Raw genomic sequence first — 14,267 nt, forward strand, 5'->3', positions numbered from 1 at the left:
GGTAGTGTGGTCTTGCCATACCATGCAGCGAAGCCTATAAACAATGCCGCAAACACAGAATGAACAGTTGATTGACATGTTTACTGATACGAATGCACGCCAGCCAAAAACATAAAAGCAATAAAAAAATAAAAAGTAGTATTAAAAATAAACACTTTAGGCCAAAAGAGAAGAAGATGTTTAGCATCCTGCCTTTTTGAAAAAAAGGAAGGAGAATACCCTTTTTTTTTCTCAAAAAAAACGACCGGCCGGGCTATTTTTCAAGATGGCTGCCAGCTTTTTTTTTTAAATGGCCGCCACTTGAACTCAGGAAATGACCTACCAGCTTTATATGGGCTAGATGCAACAGAGAAAGAGGCCAAAATGATGTCACTGTTTTGGCCTGACCCGAACCTAGTTTTTCTAGCTATAAAACTTTAGGGCCTCGTCCACATGAGCAGGGATCCTTAGTGGTACCGGTATGTGCAACACTCATTCTATACATGCCAGCACATTGTTGCTTTGTCAGAGGAAAGCTGAACGATTCATTACTACATCTGACGTGTATGCACTTCGGGCCAAGTCCACAACAGATCACATCAACAGCCCCCCCCCCCCCCCATGTCTTCTGACAGAGCATCACACCACACGGCAGCGAAGTCACCCGCTGGCTTCACCACACATCTCAAGATCTCCAATACATTCTCCAAACAATTTCTCGTAGCCGGGAATCAATAGGCTGGCGCTGGGCTGGGTCAGCTGAGGTCGACGCAGCAGATGTCAAACGTTGGGATTATCTGATATCTTTCTCTCTCGCTCTCTCTCTCGGAGAGATGGCCGTGCTGTTATTTGAATTGCCTCTTGCCGTGATTGTGTTTGATTGTTTTTTCTTTCTTTTGGCAAACCTGTCTTACAGACAATTTTTCCCCAAGCTGACATCTTTTTTTTTTTTTTTTTGAGTTTGACAAATTCTGTCATTCTTTTTGGAATACGTTTGTTAAGGCAAGGTCTGGAAGGTAAAGAGATTTTATTTTCAGGTGAGGTTTAATTTTCAGGTGTTTACATGTAAATGAGATAGAGCCAGTCAGCATGCCGCAGCTGTGCTTCGCTTTGTCACTTTTCAGAAACACCCTGACGCTTGCTCATCTGTCCATACGCATCCTGTTTCGGTTTGGAATAAGGGAAGGTGGGAGGGAGGTGGGGGGGGGGGGGGACAAATCATTAGATGAAGGATTCATTAAGTTTAGATATATACATGGCTCAGGTGTTTCCATGTAATGTTTATGTGGATCAGAGGCTGGGGCCCAAGATATCACAACTTGGCACTATAATTTCGTGACCACTGACAACCCTCGGAGCTCTGCAAAATATTACCAATAACATCCATCATAAATTCAAAACAGGACTGCATGCTCTTGTTCATGTAACTGTTGCAACTGCCTGTTATCTGGAGATCAAAGCCCCAATCCTACCCCCCCCCCCCCAAAAAAAAGTAAAGAAAAACAAAAGAGACAGAATAACCCTGTTTGCATGCCTCTTAGTTACAGAAATTATACTAATCTTATTCATAATGTTACCAAAATGACCCCCCCCCAAAAAAAAAAATTCACCAGGAAATGATTGTCTGTCATGGGTCCCCCTTGTCATGTCATAAAGGGACTGACTGACTCGGCAGTGACTGCCTCAAGACCACGGCCCAGCTGTGTAAACAGGTCTCTCTCCCCCTCACTCTGTCTCTCTGGCTAGAGAGTCACTAGTGGCCTTTTGATTAGCAGCCTCTCAGCCCTGCTTTGCATACCCAAGGCTCTTGTACTGTGCGCTCCAGACAACCAGATAGATCATATGTTGGATGCGTTATGAATTTTGCCTCTCCTCGGGCCATGTTTGAAACGTCCTGTTGAAACACAACATCCGGCCTGCTTTATCTTTAAATTTTTGATGTTGAATATCAGACACTTGGTCCCTAGTTTCTTCTGATTTATATTCTGTCCCAACTCCAATGGACTTGTTTTTTTTTTTTTTTTTGACCGGCACTTATGACATACATTTGTAATGTATCACATCCCAATGAAACTTAAAGGGCCCATGCGATGTAAATTTGTTTTAATGCACCTTGTGTTATTTATGCTCAGCCCGTGCACACAATTTAGGCCTAGATTTATAATTGAAATCCTCTGCGCTGCTCCAGAATGTCAACATATTGACAGTGATTGCTGGAGGATTTTCAAGGATTGAGGCAGTGGACACTCCTACAAGGACCCCATTCAAGAAATAATGGATGATTTTGGAGGATTGAGGCTGTATGCAATTTTTACAATGTACCTCGCAGTTGGAGGAATGAGGTTGCATCCTAGCAAAATACCACTGCCTCAATCCTGCAAAATCCTCAGGCAATCACCGTCAATATGTAGATGTTGAGGCAGAGCCATCAACATCCTGGAGCAGTGCAGAGGATTTCAAATATTTAATATAACCTAGGCCTAACATTATGCATGGCTGAGCATAAACAACACAAGGTCCGGCCCAAGAACTTGACACAGTGCATCCTCCAAAATCAGCCATGTACATTTATGCCATACGGCCTCAATCCTGCAAAATCCTCCATTTTGCAGTGAGGATTTTGGAGGATTCGGGAAGGTTAGGGTTAAAGGGAAAATACAACATTTGCAAACATCAAAAAATAAAACTACCAAATCATTTTGAAATACCTTCCAGGACTGTTAGTGAATGACAGTGTAAAGCATCCTGTAAAATCATGGCACCTGGTATACTGTCATTTTCAAGAAAAGTGGTATTTTTGTATCAATTTCCAACGCTGATCGGCCGATCAGCGTTGGAAAAAACTGGCTCTTTTTCAAATACTGGCCCCAATTGACCATCGCACTTGTTTGCAATCAATTACACACCTATGAACGGGTACAAGCCAGCTAGACTGGTTCCCTGACCTTACAATTCCCCAATGTATGTAAACTGCTCTGTTCCTTCTTATATGGAGTCAGGGAACCAGACTACAGGAAAATGATTGTTTTTCTTGGTTTTTATAGCATTTTCGAACCCAAAACCTCAGAAAGGTCAGTGTAGCTATATTTGCTATATATTTCCAACCCCCCAATTCCATCCATTTCTGAAAATTACAGCAAAAGCAAATGATGTATATTCCCTTTAATGCAGTGAGAGTGATCATGAATAGCAAACTACCCTGCAGCAAATTACAAATCTTTAGAAGTGAATTATGATACTTCAACAGATTGTTATACCCTACTTAAGATTTTGAGCAATTTTGTTGCCAAAAAAAACCCAAACCCAAACAAACAAAAACAAAAAATGTGATCCAACCTTTAAATTACAAGCTACTTAATCATTTACAAATACATACATGCTGAAATACGTGCATGCTGAAATGCACATTTCGGTAATTCACTATTGACTAAATATGTTTCCAAAATTATTATTTTTTCTTTAATTAAAATTCAAACAAGAAAGTGGTAAAATTGTGCTCGTGAACTCAAAATACCGTATCCTAGCACATGCATCATACATGACGCCTGGCTTGACAAATTGAAAAATTGGAGAAGAACCCCCCCCCCCCAAAAAAAAAAGAAAGAAAGAAAGATGATGTATTACATAAAATTACCAGAAGCTAGCATCAATTGGTAAGCTTTGCATGCCCAGGAAATTGAAAGCTAAATGGTTTCTTTGTCAATTTGGTTAGTTTATCTGGTATTTCATTGAGCTGTGCAACAGTACATGTAGGTTAAGTAAAATGCCCTGAAACAATGAAAGGCTATCTTCGATTGCTCAGAAAATACACGTATATATGCACGTGTATGTTGTACGTACATCAATGGTATATTACCGACAGGCATGAATCACATGATTAACACAAATACTGTACACAGTGTAGACAAGACACATCCAGCGGTACTGCGTGTTAGGCCAAAAAAAAATATATTCGGTCTCTGGTCAGACCAAAGGTCCGGAATTGACGTGGGGACGTGGCTTTTTTTTTTTTTTTTTTCAAGCTTGGATTGTACAGACAAGGTGGGGTACTATTTTGCTTTTTTTGGTGTCCTCATGTACATTGGTGTCCTCCATAATTTGCCTTGGTGCTCTCGATTATTTGCCTTGGTGCAATTTCCCATTCCTTGGTGCTCTTTGGGAAAAAAAATTGAGGAAGTGCGGCAATAGAGGGCGCTGTTGGAGCTACCGCGGAACATTTTGGAAAAAAAAAAGATTGACGCGCATGATTAAAATCGACGCGCGCGCGCTGACCAGAGACCGACTTATTATTTTTTTTGGCCTTACTTGCATTTTTCTATTGACTATGTTTTATATGCTGACATTGTATGTGGACAACTCATATTCTCAAAATGGTTAACAAACTTCTTTTTCCCAAAGCTGAATTTTTCTCCCAAGACTGTCCATTTACTTCAGGCAGTCTTGTGAATTCCAAATCTAGTACATATGCACTACGTTGTATCTGAATATGAACAATGTAAGAGGTAAATCCTATTGTAATCCTAATGTACCATTTCAACCATGTAAAAAATGTAACCAAAAAATGAAAAGGAAGAAAAAAACAAACCACCCCGTAAATCATCCGTAACCTCCGCCTTCTTATTGCAGATAAACGACCTCCTTCAGCTTCATTTTCACAAAAAAGATAAATCACATCAGCTTTACATTCACAAACCACAAAACGGATCACAGCAGCATAAAGCGTGCCTGAAATTTTTCCCCCCCAATCCATTAAGTCTTCGCAGACTACTACCTCTTCTCCTATGTAAGAACTTGCTCATTCAATATGGAAATTAAACTTGTCAACGATGAATGAAAGATGTGTTTTCCCTTTACAGAGTCCCCTCGTTAAAAGGGTTTGGATTCCCTCCCCTACCCCCCCCCCCACCCCTCCCCCTTTCTCTATTAGTACAAATATAGTTCATCAAACATGCGAGACAACGTTTCCCAGCCTGGGAGAGGTTTTGCAATTCCGGATGCCTGGGCCATCTGGCACTGTGAAATCTAGCACTTGTCTCGCCGGCTGCCACCTGCCCTTGGCCCAACGAATGCTGCAGAATTGATTGGTGAAGAGTGCCCATGTGCATAGCTGGTGTTGAGTTACAGTTGGGGTAAAAAAATGATACAGGAAAAATGTGAGCCTTGGTGCGATTTGAGATGTACATGAATTAGGTTCTTCATCTTTCATGCAGCATGCTCTGAAAGTGAAAACATTATGCCAGTCTACATGTACAACTAGGTCTGCAGTCATACAAATGCTTTGCTGCTTTCTGAAAGATTCTCTGCCATGGGTAATTAGACTGGGTTAGACTGGGTTAGACTGAGTAAGACTGAGTTAGACTGGGTAAGACTGAGTTAAACTGGGTTAGACTGGGTTAGACTGGGTTAGACTGAGTTAAACTGGGTTAGACTGGGTTAGACTGAGTTAGACTGAGTTAGACTGGGTTGGACTGAGTTAGACTGGGTTAGACTGGGTAAGACTGAGTTAGACTGGGTTAGACTGGGTTAGACTGGATTAGACTGAGTAAGACTGGGTTATACTTGGTTAGATTGGGGTACACTGGGTACACTAGAATACACTGAATTACACTGGGTTACACTGAGGTACACTGGGGTGCATTGGATACGCTGGGGTACAGGGATACACTGGGTTACACTGGATTACACTGGGGTACACCCATACTTGTTCCGTAGTTGTGGGGACTACACACGAGTTGTCCCATGGTACTCTGGGGACTGAAGATGCTGTGAGGACAGCAGAAAGTCCCCATAACTCCGCCCTATAATTTGCCTAAAAAAAAAAAAAGTCCCCATAACATGGTGACGGCCTGCAAACTGGTGTACATGTACATGGGTAACTGGGGTACACTGGGTTTTGGGGTACACTGGGTTTTAGGGTACACCTGGTTACACAGGGGTTCACTGGGGAACACTGGGGGTACATGTACATTGGGGACCCTGTTCAGGGCAGATGAGACTGGACCCTACTGGCCAATACTTGTAGGTGTGCTTTCTTGGTGTCATCATACATACTGACAGGCATACAATTTTGTACAAGGGTTGAGAGGCTCATCCGGGTACCAAATACAACATCTACATTCATTTTAATCCTGTGAAATAATGGCACCTACCGGGAGTGTGATGTCATTTTCAAGAAACGTGGAATTTTTGTATCAATTTCCAACAATGGTCGGCTAACTATCATTGGAAAAAACTGACTTTTTTTCAAATACTGCCCCCAATTACCAAATATAGTTAGTCCACATTTTGTTTGCAATCGGTTACACTCCGTGAATGATGCAAGCCAGCTAGTCTGGTTCCCAGACCTGACAATTCCCTGACGCCTGTGAGTTGCTCCGTTTCGTCTGAAGTTGGGTCAGGGAACCAGACTATGTTTCTCTTGGTTTTTCCAGAATCTGTGAACACAAAATGTTAAACAGGTCAGTGTAACACTATCAATATTTGCTATAAAATATTACTATACCTCATAATTATTCATCAGGCAACCGCGGCATTTCATTGGTCCAATCCAGCAACTCAACCGTGTGAAAGTTTTTACTATTTCCCCGCATCTTCATACGCAAGCGTGACGCGCAAAACCCAGGGAGATGCTATCACACACCTGGGTCACAGCCTTAGATTTGTTCCAGTACTGTGTTATCTCTTTTCCAACGACGCATGCGCTTTACGTGCGTACCGTGGAGATCACCAGTGAGGACAGTAGTGCCAGTCTATTACGGCATACATCAAAATGGCGACCGGTGGTTCTGGCTTTGCGATTTTAACTGAGGAGGAACTGGGTGAAATTTTACAGAATAATAATAAATCCAGTGTTTTGTGTGAATGTTAAAGTTATTAAAATTAAATGACACTTTAACTTTCTATTCTGTTTGTCTCCTTAAATTAAAATAATGTTTCAATTTATCCAAATACTGTATGATCAAAAACATGCTGGAACGGACCAATGAAATACCGCAGCTGCCTGATGAAAATATTTATGAGGTATAGTAAAACAAATACAACATGTTTTTGCGGGGAAATAGTGAAAACAAATAATCCCTCGGTGTTGGATGATTGGGACTCATCCAACACCTCGGGGTCATTTTTCACTATTTCCCCACATACCATGTTGTATTTGTATACTAACCCCCAAATCTATCTGTTTCTGAAAATAACAGCAATTTAAGCAAATTTTGCATATTAACATTAAGTTTCAGTACCAGTGGTCTAAGAAATCAGTGACCAGAACCAATTACAATACTTAGTCTTTTTTTCTGTTGTTCAAAGCTCAACTGTAGCAAATGACATTTGTGTTCCTTTTGTAATAGAGCAGCCATGATTATGTACTTAACATTCCGTGGATGTCCTGGAGTGCTTAAAATTCATGATGCCATGCGCCATTGCCTCCATTTTCAACCTTGCGCGTGTGCTCAGAATGGAATCAAAGCCAGAGGTTACGATTCATAGAATCTGTAATGACGCATTATGAAAGGGACACAGATAGTGAGCAGGTGCATTTCTATGACAGGATGAAGGGGGGGGGGGGGAGGAGATGGGGGGGGGGGAGGGGAAGGGGTTACACATTTTTCCCCCAAATGTCTAGAACTTCGAAACAGTTGACAGAAATTTTGAGCCTGCTCAAAAGGTCCTGTCTCACTCTCCAAAATAATTATAATAATAATTTGGGAGGCTATCCTTACTCGCAGCTGAGAAGCTGAATTGCAAAGGACGCGGCTTCAACATGGTCGAGCCGAAGGCATGCAAGGGGGCCTTTGGCAGCCAGCCACATCGACCGATATATGACCACGGAGCACAGCCTGAGATTGAAAGAGTTTGATTTTTCCGGAGAGAGGAAAACCAGAGTGCCCGGAGAAAAACCCTCATGGCACAGGAGAGAACCAATGCACAACTCTATTCACATATGGTCTGCAGCCGGGAATCGAACCTGGGCCACAGTGGTGAGTGCTTTACGCACTAGCCACCTGTGCCACCCTCTAAAATGTCTGGGTGTTCGTACAATGTACATTGTACATACATTTGTGCACGTGTACTACAAAAATTGTGCACCAAAAATTCCTTGAAGACTGTGCGTACATGTAGCCCATCATTCCATCATGATGCAAACCTTGTCCTATTCATCCCTTTCACGAAGTGGACATCCAACAACTTATAGACAGACAAATGGGCCAGTGGGTCATCTCTTCCCTTTGTGCTCTGAGGTTGGACGTAACAAGTATTGCAAATCCTAGGTTGCCGTAATTGGATAAATCATTTCCCTATTTTCCACCCCCCCCAACAAAAGTCTATGATCTATTTTTTTTCTAACAGCCCCACATAACCTAATCCCTTCCCCAACCCACAATCTGAATGACCATACTGGTTACATCCATCTTCCAGATTCCCATTTAGTCTTAGTCCAAGACTGGATTTGGTTTTTGTTCCCCTTAAACAGCAGGTCCCTGTAATTACATAGTCAAGTTGGCGGCGGCAGAGGTCTCTATCCACAAGATGAGTCAAATCCAGTAACTTTGGCAGTGCTATCCAAGAAATTCCTTGCATTCTGATGTTGTGCTACATGTACGTACATTTATATTCAAGGTAATGCATGTGCAGGAGGTATGCTTAGAATTTTCTGGGTAGCATTGCCGAAGTGCCCAAGACTGGATTTGATTCGTCTTGATGATAGTGACTTCTACTGCGGGGCAGATTTATAGCACTTGTCAGGTACCTGCTATATTTGGGGAAAATATTCCAAATCCAGCCTACCATTCCTCTCTAGTCACTCTTCAGCAACCCATCCTTACTCAACCGCCCACCACTCCCAAGATCTGCCCACCACTCCCAAGATCTGCCCACCACTCCCCAATTCTAGCCATTTCCCACAGCTGCTGTAAGTTTACAACAGTTAACTGCTCCCTAGGGATGTCAACTATTTTACCAGTAAGGCTACAAAATATTTCACCTAGTTCCTTTGTCCTCATGTGCAATATTCCTAATCACCCAGAGGCTCTTGACAAGGCGTCTGTGTTCTGAACCAGCCTAAAACATATAGACTCTTGACCTTGAGGTTAGTGGCATACCCCCAAGCCTTGGGGGAGGGAACATTTAAAGAAGTCTGCTTCAGTGGAAATGATTGAACTTTTCATTTAATTTTGACTTTTTTTTAATGTCAAGTTGAAGTTTTGATTTTTGAGTTGAACTTCAAGTAGTTGATATTTTGAGTTTTGAGTTGTGAGTTATCTTTCAAGTCAAGCTGCCTTTTGACATTTGAGTTGAGTTTTTGAGTTTTTTGTGGACTTCAGTGTCTTGAGTTGACTTCTTGATTTTTGAGTGGACCTTTCCCATTCTGGGCAATTTCTATAACAAATCACCATTTTAAGGAGAAAATTCAAGAAACTCAACAACTGCAACAAGCAGGTGTATCGACTGAGATAATTTTTTTTTTTTTTTTTAAGAAGCTTGTCTCAAGTGGAACGTGTCTTCCACTTCACAGTGGCCTAGGTTAGAATATTACCAGTGTTTGCAGTTTTGTCATGTTTAGGAGCACGTTGGGGTGAGGACCATTAGTCGACTAGTGGTTGAGTTTCTGACTTAACTTGAGCCTGCGTAGTAGTAACGTGCCAACGTCTCCCGTCAAAATGCTGGTCAAGACATTATCACGTAACCACTTGATCCTGGCTCCCTGCTGTGCATTATGATGCATGCGGTAGTTGGTAACTGGCGACGGAACTGTGCTCTGGGCTCCGGTTCCATACGTGTAGACCTTTTGCGTTGCAGTACTCAAAGGGTGTTTTCTTATTTTACTTTAGTAACAATGAATGAAAAAAAAAGGTTTACTCATATCCCTATCAAAGTGATACAAAACCATTGCCTTCTACATGTAAGTCTGCCTGAACACATCGTCGCGTCAATGCAACAAGGTCGTATCTCCTAAAATGGAATGAACGCAAAACGCGAGTTTTAGAGTGTCAAAAGGTCGTATCTCGATTAAGATAACCCGGATGTACACGCAAAGTCAATGGACGTCGAGATACGACCTTGTTGCACGGAGGGTATTCGCGCGAGATACGACTTTGTTGCAGAATCGAGTTACGACCTGGTTGCACTGACACGACGACAAAGTCATCTACATGTAGGAGTCTACAGTCCAACCATCCTGCGTTAGAGTGATGTTAGTTGAAGTACGATTACACGTAACTATAGTCCTTGCCCGAACTTGTTCCAAGTTTGCCCCTTTAAGATGAATTCCAGTCCATGGGTGGCATGGCTGGTTTCATGTGACCATCTGTAGCAATGCAAGCCACCTGGGAGACCATAGTCTGGCACCTGTGAACAGCGCCCTATGTAATTCAAGTACTGGTACTCATGGTTGTGTGCTCCCTGTGTGAACAGTAGATGACAGGAGAGGTACACTACATGTGCGCAATGGTTTGTGCACTTGTGGCACGAAATACACGCACAATTATTATCTGCAAACTACTGTCATCAGAACTTCAGAAGTCGTTGTACCACCCCAAAACACTTCCTGCTTGGAATATGATCTGATGTGGCCCGTTGTGCCCCAACGTTACAAAACTTCAAGGATGTTCTACATGTATAAAAGATTGAGGTTGCTGATCTACATAAATGTACCAAAAACTACCAGAGTTTGCACCGACTGCATTGCGCTAACTGCACTGGATAGCCACACCAGGCATTTACACAGAGCAAACAAATAATGCAGATCGTATGCAGATTGTTATTCTGATGCAAAAAATAGTGGCCTCATCCGATGAAAATTGAAAGAAATAAGGACGATTTCTTTTCCCTGTGTGACTGAACCACAGACCTAATAGTCCTTTATACCTTTAATGACAGGGGAAAAAAAACAAAAAAAACCAGAGCACAGTCTTGAAAAATGACTAGTATGGAAGAATTGATCACTCTTTCATTGAAGAGATGAAATAAAAGACCCTCCTGCATCATGCATAGAAATATAAGATCCTCCTGCATAACAGGTGGACCATCCCAGTAGAGTAGACCAGACTGAGGTTGTGTTTACATAAACCCAAACAAGGTCTCAACCCCAGTATAGAATCAGGACTCCCCTAGTGTGTTTATTTACACAGTCACCTCAAATAGCCCCAATTGGAACAGTTACCCATATCAGGGTCACTTCATGAGCCACTCACCCACTACCCAAATTACCCTCCTTTTTTGAGGGGGTGGGTTGTGTCACCTTGGGGGGGGGGGGGGGAGGGAAGACACTTGGGGCCCACTTTGGGCGATGATGGATCCTTGGTGATTTGTTTAGGAAGGTGTTCATCCCATTAAATCTGGGGAAGTGAGGGATCAGTGGTAGGGAATGTCAACAATCTCAAGTGAAACCTGCCGAGGTCAATCCTTCCTTTAGAACCCTGGAACTTCAGAGGTTTAAAGGTAATTTTGTAATAATATACAACATTTGCTTTTGATGTAATTTTCAGAAGTGGATGGATATTGGGCTTTAATATTTTATAGCAAATGTTCTTACACTGACCTAGGTGTAAAGGTTTGTGTTCATGAATGCTGAAAAAATACCAAATAAAAATACTGTTCTTGTAGTCTGGTTCCCTGACCCCACTTCAGACGAAACAGAGAAATTTGTAGGCATCTGGGAATCGTCAGGGCAGGGAACCAGACTTGTTGGTTGGGGGGGGGGTGAGGTCTCATATCAACAATGAACTATCAAAAGTCCACTGTCTGGACCACAAAGTGAATGTCAAACCATGGAGGAAGGAACACACATTTTGTGTTAATATCCATGTGTTTTTCAATTTTTTTTTTTATAAACATTCCTTCTGAATACTCATTGGAATAACTTGGTTTATCAACTTGGCATTGCACAAGTTTATTCATTATACAATGTACCCTACATGTTCAACCACCACATTTTTGTTCACAAAAATTCCACTCTGTTCTCATAGTATGTTTGGGGTTGTCAACAGAGGGCGCTGTTTCCAACACTCATGGAAAGCTGGACTTTCGGGATAAGTTTCACAAAACAGAATTAATTTGATTCAATTCGACATTTATTTTCACATCCTCAGTGACAAAGAAAAACATTACAAAACGTTATTCGAAGAAGTATATGTAAACTTGTGTGTAATTAAGTTTACAAAAGTACAAGAATTAAATGTAAAAATTAAATGATGTCAACATGAAGAAAAAAGGTGAAGCAATGCTTTTGCACTTTTCCATAGGACAGGACAAGACACAGCTACTGGTATCAGGACCCAGCTACATACATGTTTACATGGTCTCTATGCCAACATTGTACAAAAATTGTCTCAATTTGTGCTGTGCTTTTAAAGCTCATTTTGTTTTGTTAACACTGTTGTGACATGCTTCAATTTTTAACCCTCTATCCAGCCCTACAAAATGCTTGCTGAAATTAAATAAATTCCACTTGGTACCCCCCCAAAAATATAAATCTGCAACTCCCCCCCCAAACCCCTCCCCCACCCCAGTGATTGCTGTGTTTGTTGATAATCTCTTTGAAATTCACAATGAACATTTAGAGCTCTTTTGTAATACATGTGAATGTATTTCACTCATTATTCAATTGGAAGTCTTTCGTGTATGAACCAATTAATTTCAAAATACAGTTATCTTTTTTCTTCCCCATGAGATTGAAACTAAAAATGAGGATATGAACATGATGTTTTACTTTTTGTTCACCATGAACCTCGAAACCGAGTAGTTTTGATATGAGTTGCTACAAGTTGAACTGCGTGCATGATTCTTTGAAATGTTCACAGCAATTGTAAACATATAAGATGATACTTAAAGGGAAAATACAACATTTGCAAACATCGAAAAATAAAACGACCAAGTTTTTACGAAATACCTTACAGGATGTTGGTAAATGACAGTCTAAAGCATCCTGTAAAATTATGGCACCTGGTGTGAAGTCACTTTCAAGAAAATTGTATTTTTGTATACATTTCCAACGGTGGTCGGCCGACCACCGTAGGAAAAACTTAACTATTTTTCACTACTGCTCGAAATTTACCATTTTCTTCAGTCTAAATTTTGTTTGCTATTGGTTTCATGTTTATGAATGGGTGCAGGCCAGCTAGACTGGTTCCCTTACCGTACAATTTTCCGGCATCTGTAAATTGATCCATTTCATCTTCAGTGGAGTCAGGGAACCAGACTACTTGAACATTTTTGTTTTTCTTGGTTTTTCCAGCATTTTCGAAAACAAAACTTCAAATATGTCAGTGTAAATACATGTACATGTACTAACCCCTCAAATAGTTCATTTCTGAAAATTAAAGCAAAAGCCAATGATGTACATTCCCTTTAACAAGTGCGAGTGCACAATATCCTCTGGCCTTCTTGCATGACAGTCTTGCATGAAATCTATCAAAAGGATCCCTGCCAGGGCTTACAAATGTGACGCCAAAAAAATGCGATGCCGATGGCACATATGGAACACCATACTTTAGATTTATAGCGATTTGTGATAAATACCACGTGACTATAACATCACCTATTTTGGCTCCATTTACAAACTTTTCATAAAGATCTTTCCGAATTTAATATTTGATTTATTTTGTTTGCTTATTTTGAAATTTAAATTTGGTAGAGTTTACAAGTAAATTTTATTGGAAACTTAGGAGGCCTTGTTTTGGTCAAATTTTTGGGGAAAGACAGACCGACCATTAAGTGACGTGTAGATGCTCCTGCCAGAGCTAATAAAAACCTCCTATGCAAACATACACTCTGTGCAAAGTTGTCCTTTCAGTCAAAATCAGTCAAATGACTTTTTTAGTCAGTTATAAATAGTTAAGAGCTCCCAGCCTACAAAAACGCAGGATTGACAGGCTGAGACTGTTTAAATGTAGGCCTGCATATGTAACTCGATACAGCTATGTGTAGGCTTTGACTGTAGGTGACTGATAAGCCAGCTGTGCTTACCACTTGTATGCTTTTGTCTGTTGACTGAATTTGACTAGTCACAGTGCTTTCTTGAAATATGATCTGACTGTTGGTGACTAGCCTGTGTAAAAGGCATGGCAGGCGAAGAGGATTGATTTTTTTTGTGACTGTCTGTGACTGTTCAGACAGCTGGAGTGTTATGTGCTGCGGGTGTCTCAGAGGCTGTTTTTTGTGAAGTTAATCTGGTAACAATGAATGCATAAAAGGTTTACTCATGCCTATCCACGCAATACAAAACCACTGCCCTCTAGCGCCGCCTTAAAGAGGTTGTGGAATGCTCGAAGACATTTCCGTCATTTTTCGGG

This window comes from Patiria miniata, unplaced genomic scaffold (assembly GCF_015706575.1).
Source record: "Patiria miniata isolate m_02_andy unplaced genomic scaffold, ASM1570657v1 HiC_scaffold_12, whole genome shotgun sequence".
Taxonomy (NCBI): Eukaryota; Metazoa; Echinodermata; class Asteroidea; order Valvatida; family Asterinidae; genus Patiria; species Patiria miniata.